Source organism: Dendropsophus ebraccatus, chromosome 2, assembly GCF_027789765.1.
Source record: "Dendropsophus ebraccatus isolate aDenEbr1 chromosome 2, aDenEbr1.pat, whole genome shotgun sequence".
Classification (NCBI taxonomy): domain Eukaryota; kingdom Metazoa; phylum Chordata; class Amphibia; order Anura; family Hylidae; genus Dendropsophus; species Dendropsophus ebraccatus.
In genome coordinates this window covers 73971973-73985840 of record NC_091455.1, presented here as the reverse complement: position 1 = coordinate 73985840, position 13868 = coordinate 73971973, and the positions used below count along the sequence as shown (strand labels likewise).

At 41.1% G+C, this 13868-nt stretch overlaps 1 protein-coding gene across 8 annotated transcripts in view; it reads left to right on the top strand.

The window, feature by feature from the left end:
- The window catches only part of PIEZO2 (piezo type mechanosensitive ion channel component 2), a 239562-nt gene that overhangs the window by 85671 nt on the left and 140023 nt on the right, over positions 1-13868 (top strand). The gene's annotated exons all lie outside the window — the stretch shown is intronic.

The following is a 13868-nucleotide window of genomic DNA, read 5'->3' as shown; positions in this document are numbered from 1 at the left end:
CAGCCCTGCGGGTCTTAATGTCACCATTTTTATCCAGGAAGAGAAGCCTTTATTCAGTAGTAAGTGCAGCAAATAAAGCACTTTTATGTGCATTTCCCGTAATAAGTGAATATTGGTAATTTATAGAAGTTTTGGGGGGCAATATAATACTTTAATAAAAATTTGGGCCGGACTTCTCCTTCAAAGCAAGGATATTAGATATTACTAAGTATATACATAGCCTTCGCTGCACAATAACTGAGCAGATCAGCACTTCTTTACTATAGTGATCGGCCCGTCTAATATGACTCTAAGGCTAAGTGGCCAGGACTATTTTAAAATATATATAACAAAAGGTAAATGCAGAAATATAACAATCTTAAGAACTACCTTTAACCCCTTCAGGACCAGACAAATTTTTTTTTGCGCTTTTGTTTTTTCCTCCTCGTGTTTAAAAGGCCATAGCGTTCGCATTTTTTCACCAACAGACCCACCCTTATTTTTTGCGCCATTATTTGTACTTTGCAATATCAGGCTTAACTTTTGCATAAAGTACGCTGCAAAACCAGCAAAAAAATTAAATGTGTGATGAAATTGGAAAAAAAAATGCATTTTTTAAATTTGGGGAGTATTTGTATGTACACTGTTTGCCCTAGGGTAAAACTGGCTTAAAGGGGTAGTGCACCTAAAAAATTTTTCTTTCAAATCAACTGCTGCCATGAAGTGCCAGAGATTTGTAATTTACTTCTGTTAAAAAATCTCAAGCCTTCCAGTACTTATTAGCTGCTGTATGTCCAGCAGGAAGTGGTGTTTTCTTTCCTGTCTGACACAGTGCTCTCTGTTGCCTCCTCTGTCCATGTCAGGAACTGTCCAGAGAAGGAGCAAATCCCCATAGAAAACCTTTCCTGCTCTCCAGACTGGAATCAATACCACTTCCTGCTGGGCATACAGCAGCTGATAAGTACTGGAAGGCTTGAGATTTTTTAATAGAAGTAAATTACAAATCTCTGGCACTTCATGGCAGCAGTTGATTTTAAAGAAATTTTTTTTTGGTGCACTACCCCTTTAAGATTACAACAATATGTAACTTGTGTAACTTTTATTTTATTTGATGGCTTTTAAAAAATTAAAACCTTTTTAATTAATTAATGTTCCTTTAAAATCAGCATGCTTATAGCGCTTTTATCCTTTGGTCTATGGGGCCTATTGCGCCATGATCTGTACTTTCTATCGGTACCTTGATTAAGAATATGCAACTTTTTGATTGCTTTTTATTACAATTTTTCTGGATTTGATGTGACCAAAAATGTGCAATTTTGCACTTTGGAATTTTTTACGCTTATGCCGTTTACTGTGAGAGATCAGGAATGTGATAATTTAAAAGTTTGGGCAATTATGCACACGGCGATAACAAACATGTTTTTTTCTTTCTTTATTTTTATTTATAAAATTGGGAAAGTGGGGTGATTTAAATTTTTATTAGGGGAGGGGATTTTTTATTTATAAAGTATAGTAATACTGCATAGATCCATGAGATAGGCACTTGACAGTCGAAAACAATAGAATGCCGAGCTGGGATCAGCGCCATTACGGCGCAGACCCCGGCCCAGGTCAGATGCGGGGATCCCCACTAGACACCAGGGAAGCTGCAAAGGAGCATTTTAAATGCAGCTGTCAGCGGTCCTGGGCTACAGATAGCACCCAGGACTGCGGCGATTCAGAGTGGGGTCGCCCCCTCTGAATTCCCCCACCCGCATGAGGACATAGTTACTCCCTCATGTGGGAAGTGTCACTGTCGTTTAATTTTTTTTTTTTTGCAGAAATCAATAGTACAGGTGATTTTAAGAAACTTTGTAGTTGGGTTTTTTAGCTAAAAAATGCATTTTTATAATAAAAAAGCAGTTTGAAGCTCTCCCCCCTGTCTTCATGGTTCTCTTATGGAAAGGGGAGGGGTTGAGGGAGATGAGGCACCAAAACAGAACAACAAAGAGTTAATTTACAGCTACATCACTGGGCTATCTCCTCTGAAGTCAGCACTGACCTCTCTGACCTCTGAATACCTCTATCACAAAGGTCCTGCTATATAATCCTTTGTTCTCTGCTCTCTGCTGGCGACTAATCTCCCTCCTCCCCCCTCCCCTCTCCATAGAAAAGACAGGGCACATCTGATATAAACAAGACGCGATTTGCTGATAATGAGCAGTGAATAATGGAGGAGGGAGGGGGGGACCTCGGAAAAGTCTTTTTGAATGCAGATAATGGCATATTTGCCTAAAAATCCAATTACAAAGTTTCTTAAATTCGCCTGGACTGTTGATTTCTGCGGAAAAAAAGCACGACAGTGACTCTTTAACATAAAACATGATTTAAACAATAGGTCATTTTCTAATGACATATTCCCTATAATTAATCATTCACAGAGGTTAAAATAGATTTGCCCCTTCTCCCTGACATACGCCTGCCGTATTGCCTGCTTGCCCGATGGGCGGGCAGGGGGGCTGCGGCAAGGCATAGAGGAGGCATGCTCGCAGGTGGAAATCATGGAATTCTACATCTACCCACTAGCAGGTGTGGATTTCTCTGCCAGCCGTTAGCCTGGTGCACATCAGAAGAATTCACTAAGAGGCGTCCGCCTCTTAGTGAACCCGAAGCAGTAAATAGGGGCGGGCCTAATTTAAGACCGGTGTCCAAGTACGCTGGCCTTGATAAATCCCCCCGATGTTCATAAGGCCGGGTCCACACTGAGAAAAACTAGCGGAATTCCACAGCGGAATTGTCCGCTGCGGAATGCCGTTAGCCTCCCTCTCATAATGTGAGTCTATGGGAGGCGCGCGCTGCTGTTCTCACAGTGTCTCTCCGCGCTGTAGAATGAACATGTTCATTCTTCAGCACGGACAGGGCAGGAGCGCGCGCCTCCCATAGACTCCCATTATGAGAGGGAGGCTAACGGCCGCGGAATTCCGCTAGTTTTGCTCAGTGTGAACCCGGTATAAGGATGTTAATCTGAACTCTTGCATAGCAATATATACTGTAGGTCCAGTGACCCAATATAGGCTGCAATATGATAGCATTATAATCACCAGGTTGGATCAGGGCCATTCATGTGATCACAATAAATATCTGCACAGATTGGCACACAGACCCTAACGGGATTATTTCCTATAGTACGAAAAACATTTCTAAATATACATCTAAGTGATGTATAGTAAGCTGCCTATCACTTGAGTATAGCAGAAATCATTCACCTAACCACCGAGTGTTTTGATCTCAAATGACATGGCAGTAAGTGCTTTATAAGTACTTTTATTAAATTACATTAGGGCAATATAAATCATATTTATTTTTAGTTCAAGCTGTAGAACATTTGTATAGCAATTCACATTTTCTTCAGAAATCTATTTCTAGATATTATGTTTCATGTTAGCTTTCATTTGTCTTAAAATGTAGTCTTGTTTTTGTACCATAAATTCATGTTCATGTTTACATCCATTCAATAGGAGCATCTTTAATTATGTAATGATTTAAATGTCTGGGGTGCTGGGAAATTATGCAATACTTATAGCTGGGGTGATTTCACACTTCAGTACGAATAAAACCTAAATTATATATTTTTGTAAAATTCATATTATTTCCATATGGTTTTTGAAGCAAACACCTCACTTTTTTTGTATAAAAAAAATGCATGAAAGTAAAAATTTGTTAAAAAATAAAATGTGCGTATGATTGTATAAGACCTATGTGAATGTCATAAATATCTAAAAGGGAAACTCCACTTTAAAGAGGTTATCCACAGCTGTCCAGTTCCTGCATACAGCGCCATTTTATTCCTGAGCACCGGGGCTGAAGCATGATGTGGCTCCATTAGAATCACAATTGGCACAATGACTGCTTACTGCTGCATCTAATAGTGTGAATAAAAAGCAAAGGCTCCAAGGGATTTAAGTTCATGTACAGGCAGGTATTCAGAAACCTTTTACGGGTGCGTTCACATGTACAGGATCTATAGCGGATTTCATACTATGAGCGACATCTGCTGGGATCCCCTGTTCTGTCATTTTCTATGGCTTTACATTCTTGCCGAAGATTTTCCATTCCGCTGCGAGAATGTAACCCCTTTCCACTTAAGCCGACAGTTGTCGGGCTAATACATTCCCTGCCCATGCTCCGGCTTGCTTCTCAGGCTTCCAGCTGCCTTATGTCCTGCTCAGCCAATCAGTGGCTGGGGGGGGGCAGTGCACTGATTGAGTAGGACCCTAGGGAGCCTGGACAGCTGCCAGGTTAAAGGGAACCTGTCACCCCCTGTGCCATAGAAAATGACAGGACAGAGGATTGTAGCGGATTTCCTTTTAGAACTTGCATGAAATCCGCAGAGGATCCTCTACACACCCTAATGGACAAATACCTTTTTCCTCTATTTTTTTGATTAGCAAGTTACACCCACTTCACCTCCATCGAGGTGGACTATTGCTAATTCTACTTGTTTGATGTCCATTAAAGTCTATAGAGAGAAATTAAAACATGGACGCATCTTTATTTGATCCACAGTACATCTGTGTTTCCTAAGTACTGAAATTTATTATATATCTATTTTTTCAAAGTATAATACATTTTCCAAAAAGATTTCCACCAGTGTTTACTGTAAAAAATATGGATGTAGTAGTGCAGCAATACTGATAACCAGTGCTGTAGCTACCATGAAGGCAGACCACACAACTGCTACTGGGTCCATACAGCAGGGGGGGCCCGACAGAGACATTGCCTCAATGACTCTTGCACTCCAGTGCACCATGGGCCCCCGGGTTGCACAGGGAAGGTAAGGGCTGTCCTGTGTCCTTCTGCTTAACCCCTTATGTACTGTAGTGTGTAAGTGACCCAAGGTTCACTTACATGCTGCAACACAAAAAGGGTTAAAGGGAACCTGTCACCCCCCGTGTCGGGGTGACAGGCTCCCGATCCCCCGTTAGAGCCCCATATACTTACCTAATCCCGCCGGGTCCCGCTTCTGTAGGTGGTCGGGTGACGGAGATCTCAGCCGCTGCAGCCCGGCGCGCGTGCGCTGAGAGATGAGTCCAACGCTCATAGAGAATGACGGAGCGCTGGACTCTCCTGTCATTCTCTATGGGTGTTGGACCCATCTCTCAGCGCGCGCACCGGGCTGCAGCGGCTGAGATCTCCGTCACCCGACCACCTCCAGAAGCAGGACCCGGCGGGATTAGGTAAGTATATGGAGCTCTAACAGGGGGTCGGGAGCCTGTCACCCCGGCACGGGGGGTGACCGGTTCAATTTAAAGAGTAGAAAATGAGAAGATGTCTGCTTCACTGATGACCCCTGACCTCCATTCTCCAGCTGCTGCAAGTAGAAAAATGTGCAGGGCTCCCGTGCAGAGGTCAGGGGTTATCAGTGCATGGGTAGCGAAGCAGAGATCTCTATATTTTCTGCTCTTTAACCCTTTTTATGTTGCAGCATGTAGGTAAAGTTTGTTTCATATAAGCAGAAGGTAGTCTGCTCATGCGCCTATGTATTTAACCGTAGGAGCTCCTAATGGGCCCTTATAGTTAAATACAGTGGACTGACAGAGCAAGCAGCCATTGGCTCTCTGCTCTGCCAGTCACTCTTGGATTCTTGTGGATGGTATATGCATCCAAATTTCAGATCTGTATTATGGACTTGTGTGAAAGAGGCCTAAGAGAGAGGGCTTGCTTGTATAGTAGAAATCTGCAATTGCTCAGCGTCAGTAAAGGGAATTGGGTTGAAGTGCATTACTAAATATAACCTGGGGGCAGGTGTGGTGCTGTTCTTGGAAGTTAGCAGTCATGTTTTTCTTGTACAACTGCTTTAAATTAGTCTGTTTGGTGCAGAACAAATTGATGTATACACAGCGATCACTACCTGAGGAAGGTCAATGTCACAGGAAGGCAGGAATAGAAATTTCTACAAATGTGCTGAAAACCCAAGAGAGCTGTAATGAAAGAGAGGAAAAGCACCAATGGATTGTATACTGGAGCTGGCTCTGTCTAGGAAGGCTGTGTCTCAAATGAATTGGTTATGAAGAGTAAGCTTACATTTCTAGACCATTAATTGCTTATCTGGCAGTGAAAACAGCGGTGAAATGCAGGTTTCTATTCAGGCTCGGTAAAATGATAATGCTTGTGTTAATGCATTTTTGTGCTGGTGAAAGCTAATGGAGGATTTGTATAAAATACATTGTTTATAGTACATTTTGTGAACACATGTGAACAGCCTCCGCTGTGTGTGCTGTAATACGAGAGGAATAGTGCAATTTATTTTCAGACTTGTTTAGTAATGGCTTCTGTTTTATCTGTGCCGTGTCCCAAAATCAAATGGTTGTATGGCAGATATTCAAAAGGTGATAAGGACCTAATCTGTTTGCATGGATTCCATAGGAGGACATCTTATTCCAGATGTTTGCATACAGGGGCACAGTTGCAGTAAGTCTGCATTTTTCTACCAGCTTTATGTTGGTGAAAATGTAGAGGTTATTCCTAATCAAAAGTTATAGGATTTCCTGAAATATGCATTGATGGTCTTTCCTTAGGCAACTCCAAGAGACCTTGTTAAGAGAATGACCTTGGATTTGCACCACACATTGATATCTTAGGGGCCTATTCCACAGAGCGATAATTGGCCGAATCGTCCCAATTAGGCCGATTATCGCTCCGTGGTGTAAATACAATGATCAGTCGATTACAAGGATCATTGGCTGCTTGTTGATATAGATTTGAACCTATAATTGTCAGGCACCAACCGCACATCACTACGTGTAATAGCGGTGCGCGGCCAACGACAGACGATTTACATTACCTATACAGACAGCAGGGCTCCTCTTGCAGTCTTCTTCTCCCCGGATCCCACACGCTCCAGCTTCAGAACAGGCTGTCTGAGCTGGTAGGTCGCTCAGCCAATCACTGGCTGGGACCACCACGGCCAGTGATTTGGCTGAGTGGCCTGTCAGGCCGCTCTGAAGCTGGAGCGCGTGGGACCCGGGGAGAAGAAGACCGCAAGAGGAGCCCTGCAGTCTGCATAGGTAGTATATAAAGTTTAAGCAAGGGCTGCAAGGACATCGGTAACGATGTCCATGCAGCCCTTGTTAAACGATAATCGGGCGGTGGAATAGGCCCAGTAAACGAGCTCCGATCTAGCAGATTGGTGCTCGTTTACAGTTATTATCAGGCCCCCATCGGCCTGTGTAATAACACCCTTAACCCTAAGGACAGGTTTCCCTTCATAGTGTATGGAGCTGGAAGCCCCATCTCCATCTAGTATATAGTGGCTGTGCTGGGTTACTGCTCCACATATCCCATTTATTACAGTGGGCGTTGAGCTGCCGTAATCTAGCACAGCCTCTACACAGTGAGGGGGACAACGTGTTTTAGCTTCATTGACTGTATATATGCTAAAGCTGGGGTTCTGCTCAACAGCTGATTAAGGCCATCAATCAGTTTTCCCTGAATTACCCTTTTAAACATCAGCATGTTCTCTATACACTGTTTCAGACTTCAGCTAATATGTTTCACGTGTAGTAGTGATAGTAATACTGTCATTAAAATGACTAATGCTATAAATCCCTGTTTTTTTATAAAAAGTAGAAAAAGAAAAATGAGTGGCGCTTGTAGTGCAATAATATAGTTACAAGTATTTTTATCGCCATATAAGAATTGTGCTCATTCTGGCAGGTTGTGTATAGTAAAAACAACTCTATGACAAAATCTATAGAGCTGCTAGGTCTTGCTGTTTAGATCCCGAAGAAAATACCAGTGGATGTAGGTTTTACCAAAGTGCAGATCAGGAAGAGACACAGATGTTTCAGAGATTGTAGAAAGAAGCAGTAAACTTTACCATGCGTTTTGACACTTACATGGACTTGTGTCTTTTTTAAGCATAACAAAAACAACATACAATGGTGTAGAAATAGATGGAATAGGTGGGAAACATGCTTTCTTCTACATTAATGCACTTAGAAATATGAAATAAAGATTTCAGAAACCCATATACATATAAAGCAATATATATATAAGGATACGCTGTGTTCGTTGTGTTATGCTTGAAAAAGATGCAAGTCCTATAGCCAAATGTGTTGCATGTTATACAAAGTTCTCTTTAGCATTCGTGTCTCCTACATGTCCTGATCGGCGTTTTGGTAAAAACTGCATTCACTGGCACTATTTTATGACAATTTTCCCTATGGCTATGTTCACGCAATATCTGTTTTGGCCAGCCATCATTTTGAAGCAAATTTGCATAATGACAGGTGGCTAAAGGCAGCCAAAACCAGCCAAAAAGAGGACATTGCATGCAAATAGCCTTTAATCGGAATAGAAAAAATTCAAAAACAGCACTGAAAACAATTGGCCTGGTCCAAGGTCCCAACAATGTACTAAAGATAAAATTCAGGACAGCACATCCCCTACAACTGGAGAATCATCGTAATATTAGATTACACAAAAGTCTGATGCAGACAATGAGCAGAGTAATTTGAAGACTTGCGTTTAGCAAGCAGCTGATTTTTCAAGGCACAAATAAAACTTTAAAGGGAAACTATCAACAGGTTAGAGAAATCTAACCTGCTGATAGCCCCCTATTGCACAGGAGACTAGGGGGCTATCAATGCCATTCCCAAGATGTAAGCAGTGTAATCCTTGGTCTGATGCACCATTAGGAGCTCAGCCCTGCCTGTTCCATTGATATCATTAGAAGGAGTGGGCCAGTTCGCACAATAGGGGTGGGACAGTGCTCCTAATGGTTCTCCAGATGGAGGATTACACTGCTAACCGCAATGGAACGGCACAGAGAAGAAAGGTAAAAGATATACCATCCTCTTTGGCACCCTGTGCCCAATAAGGGCCTATCAGCAGGTTAGATTTGTCCAATCTGCTAATAGTTCCCTTTTAATAGGATCAGTATAACTATATGTGTAAACTATAATATAGTAAATAAATCCATATATGTAAACTATAAAGTATTGTTTAAGGTCAACCTACACTAACACTTTCTCTATACATTCCTTATATGGTGAAGATTATATAGAAAAATGAGATTTCATTATAAAGAAATATTGATGGCACACACAATGTCAATGGCGGAGAAGTTTGTAAATCTTTAGTTTTAGGGACTATATAGTAGTTTACTTTATTCTAACATTTACCCTACTTGACCATTTTCGTGATACTGTAGCTTATTGCTACTAGCAACTTTGTTGTTCTATTCTGGATTAGCTCCTCCATCTAAGTTACCTTCAATGGTGTTCTCAAAAGTTGTTTATGTTGGAGTGGAATAAAATTTAGTATGGCACATAAACAGACAGAGAAATGGCTGAACTTTTTTGCTCAAGGTAATGATATATTGGAGTTGAACTGAAGTTGAACTAAAGAGGAACATTACCGCAAGCTTTGCTCTGAAAACGGAAAGCTTTAGACAGGCAACCTTCTCACTCTGTTTATCCCGAATAATTTACTTGTCAATGCCTCATTTCCACATCAGCTTCACTCAATGCATCACTGCATGAAATGGCTTTTATGTACATGCAAAATGCCCTCTATTTACAGTTATTATTGCTATCATTTGTCATCTCTTAGGTTAAGACCTTGCAAACCTTTGTCCTACCTATGTTCAATTTTATTGCATGTTATTGGATATATTTCTTGCTGAGAACACAGAAGTCCAATGTGAAGATAAATCAGTTGTAAAATTTTTGAAAATCTTAGGGAAATTATATAGATTTGTAATGACACATAATAGCGTAGCCAATGAAAGTGTACCTTGGGCAAAGAATAGAGATTTTACATCCACATGTGAAATAACTTAAGGTTATGAAGTTTTTGTCGAAAGTTCAAAGGTTTTTGCAACAACGTCTATTCATTCAGGACTAGGAAGTGTGCGTCAAACTTGATATCTCATGGGGGTACGGTCTGGACTTTCAGTCTCTCTTATCAGATTACAGTGTGCTAGCCTGTGGTCCTATAGCAGCATATTCCATAAGCTCTCCTCCTTCCTCCCCTTCTCCCCTCATGGTATGTCCAGTATTTTAGGTGTCCCTGAATTGGCATACCTATTATCATTCTTATTGGGTGCGTAGGAGGATGCCCTTTGGAAAAAAAGGTCCTGTCTGGGCAGTACTGATGTATATCCACTCCAGTGCCTACAGCAGTCAGCGGTGCTCACAGCCTAGAACAAAAGCACATTACAGGATAGACACAGTACTTTCTCTAAGCAAACATTGACGTCTGCTTAATAGTTTTGTACATAGGAATTCCACTTTGGGAATGTGATATTTAGCTTTTCTATATCCATAATACGTCTTTTACCAAAATATACATAGAGAATAGAAAATCACAGGAAATAAGTGTTACATTGTGAATGAGCTGTACAGTAAGCGATAGTAATAAAGGGCCAGTTGTAGAAATGCAAAAATAAAGATACTTTTGCACACCATTTTTATCTCCTTTCTTCTCCAAGACTTTTTCCTTTCTCTACCTTCACCATCTTATTTCTTCACATACAATCTAAATACTCTCTTGTTCATACAATCTTCTGCAAACCAGCCTTCTGCAATCTTCTGCCTTCAAGCAGCCAGCACTATCTCTTTATAGTGTAAGCCTGGCAGGGAAGTCTTTCATTGTATTCCTCGCCACTTTGGTCTGTTACTATCTGCTACTGTTTTGTATAAAATATTTGTGCATTTCTATGTTTATCCTTCTAAAGGCCTTCATACACAGAATGTGTAGACTGGTTAACTATCATATGTGTATGGGAGTCTTCCAGACAGATTATATCTAAGGTCAAACAGAAAAATCCTTTTCTTCTTGAAGAAATGAGCCACTTCCCAAAGAGTCTGACGGTGGATTGTCCTTCCACTCTCCATTCATAACACATAAATGTTTTGCTGAGCCAAATATTCATATTATGGGGGGATCAGGACAATTATTGCATATGCATGGGTGCCTTGATTTCACACTTTAACAAAAATTTCAGTTCTTACAGTTAAAACTAGATACAATCAGGTACATTGCCTTGGATTTTTTACATGAATGGATTGGTGCAGGGATGCTGGAATCGTGGTCCTTTTCTTGTGACTGTAAGGCTGGAGCTACATGGCAATTCTTGGTTGTGCAATCATAAACCACTGCATCACACTGCCTGTCCTGCTGCCTGTTTGCAGGAATCCATCAGTTATATAAGTGAATAGAGTCGCATTACCAATCAAAAGTGCAAAAAATCCATCCTGGGAACAGATTTAGTGAACTGATTGTATATTAATAGTGAAATTTTACTATTGTGCCGACCACATCTGAGTTACCAAAATTCTTTGCTCTGCTTATGTTTGTTTCATAAAACTTGTAGGATATGAGGGTCTCTCAGGTTGACGTCTCCTTATTTCTTGGTTTCTGCATTATTTCCTAAAATATAATAAGTGAGGTTATCTGAGGTATGATAATAATAAGCAACCTGCAGACTTAAAGTGACTGTACCACCTGGCCCAGGCTGAAGCACTGGAGGCGGGCTGACCCACCCCCAGTGGGAAGAAACCCCAGCCCCTCCATGACGTGACTCCATTAGAATCAATGGAACCCTATCATAGAGGGGCTAGGGTTTCCTCCCACTAAGGGTGGGTCGGCCCGCCTCCAGTGCTTCTGCCTGGGCCTGGTGGTACAGTCACTTTAAGAAGATGTTATGCCAAGACAAGGGCATTACAATTTGGATCACCTGAAGCCATAATTCCAAGTCCTGTTCTCCAACCACAAAAACATTACACACAACGGGCAGATAACATAAATATCTAGACGAGGGGTGGAAGGAAATCCCAGAATTCCAGGCAAACAATATGCTACTTTTCTATTGCTGTTCTATGGAATTCTATTTACTCATACATATTTATTATTGTTTGTTTCTGCCAGTCCCCCAGATTCTATTTTCAAAACCACAGAACATAAACTCGCTGAGGCAGGTCAGGACAAGTCTGAATAAACAGTGGCTTGATTCACGGGAGCAAATATTGAGATGTTTCTCTTTGGTGGGGAACTTCTAGCTTTGTGAGAGTACAAGAAATGCAATGAATCATATTATATAAAATATAGAAGTGAACTGTGTTTAAAATGATTAATTTTACCACATTTTTATTTTTTTGCCCATGACTTTTCTGTAACCATAGAATACTTCACAGAACTTTTGTAGACAGAAGGTTTTTCTAATATCAATATTTTACTTTTGAGCTGAATCACTTACAAAAAAATACAGTGAAGTTAATCATCACGGCAAACGATATTGGAGACATAAGTTAGGTGTTCCATTTAAAGGGTCTGCATCATTAGATTCTGAATTAAAATGTAAATGGTACAATGTAAAAATCAGTTGCTTTCCATGGTTACGTAATTTTAAAGATTACTGGGAAAAAATAATTCCATTATTCCACTTATTATGTGTAAGTTATGGGGTTACGCCCTCTCTCCTAATTACAGCCCCCCCCCCACCTCACCCTCTTTATTACACAAAGTAGTGCAATGTAACACAGTGTGGTTCCCTTTTAAGTAATCCCAGCATGCTTCATTCTTCCTCCTCTAGCATCTGGTTATTTGGTTTCCGAGAATGGAACCTCTAAGACCATAACATAGAGAATTCAGCCAATGAAGATGCTTTTTTTTTAAACCAGACACCAACTTTACATTGTGTTTTGTTATCGAAAATTTTATTGAGCCAAAGGAATAAAGTGTACCTATCACTATCAGTCGGGGGAATAAATAGAACCGTCTGGTTTGCCTACAGTGACTGGTTAGAGCTCAGTCTCCGTTGTAACAGACAAAACACAGTAATCACTGAACTCAAGGAGAACAGCGAAAAAAATAAATAAATCCAATTAAGTACTCAATCAAGAGTCTCCACTGGTGCCCCCAAAAATTTAAATATGCAAAACAAGAGTCCGTGGAGCCTCAGTTACGAGTCTCAAAACACAGGATAGCCAGATATCTCTAGCCTGTTACCACGGGGTGCATCCATGATGGGGAGAGCACCACACCACCCTGATAAATAGCCCCTAAAGTCCCACTCGGTTGCGAGTATTGGAACATAGACAGGGAAACAACAGGGTGGCCCCTTTTGTCAATGTCTAACTCAAGGTGCGAGTATTGCGATCATGACAAGGGCTTACAAAGGCAGGCCTCCACCCACAGACAGCCGTTTCGGGGTATTTGCCCCTCATCAGTGTGGGGTAGGATTCTGGCTAGTTGGGGCAATGACAAATCAACCAACAAAACACAGTTATCACTGAACTCAAGAAGAACAGCAAAAAAAAAATTCCAATGAAGTACTCAATCAAGAGTCTCCACTGATGCCCCCAAAAATTTAAATATGCAAAACAAGAGTCCGTGGAGCCTCAGTTACGAGTCTCAAAACACGGGATAGCCAGATACAGTATCTCTAGCCTGTTGCCAACGAGGTGCCTCCATGATGGGGAGAGCACCACACCACCCTGATAAATAACCCCTTAAGTCCCACTCGGTTGCGAGTATTGGAACATAGACAGGGAAACAACAGGGTGGCCCCTTTTGTCAATGTCTAACTCAAGGTGCGAGTATTGTGATCATGACAAGGGCTTACAAAGGCAGGCCTCCACCCACAGACAGCCGTTTCGGGGTATTTGCCCCTCCGTTGTAACAGAGCTCAATAAGAAACTGAAGCTGAACTCTGGTTGCTATTTCGCCCTTTATGCTGCATTCTAGCTTCGTTTACCAAGGAGACTGGTGTCGTGTAAGATATATATTTACTGTAAGATATATATATATATCTACTATAAGAGATTATTTTAAAGTCATTATCACACAACAAATGATATAAAAATAAAACAGTGTTTCTATTCAGCTACATACTAAACACTATT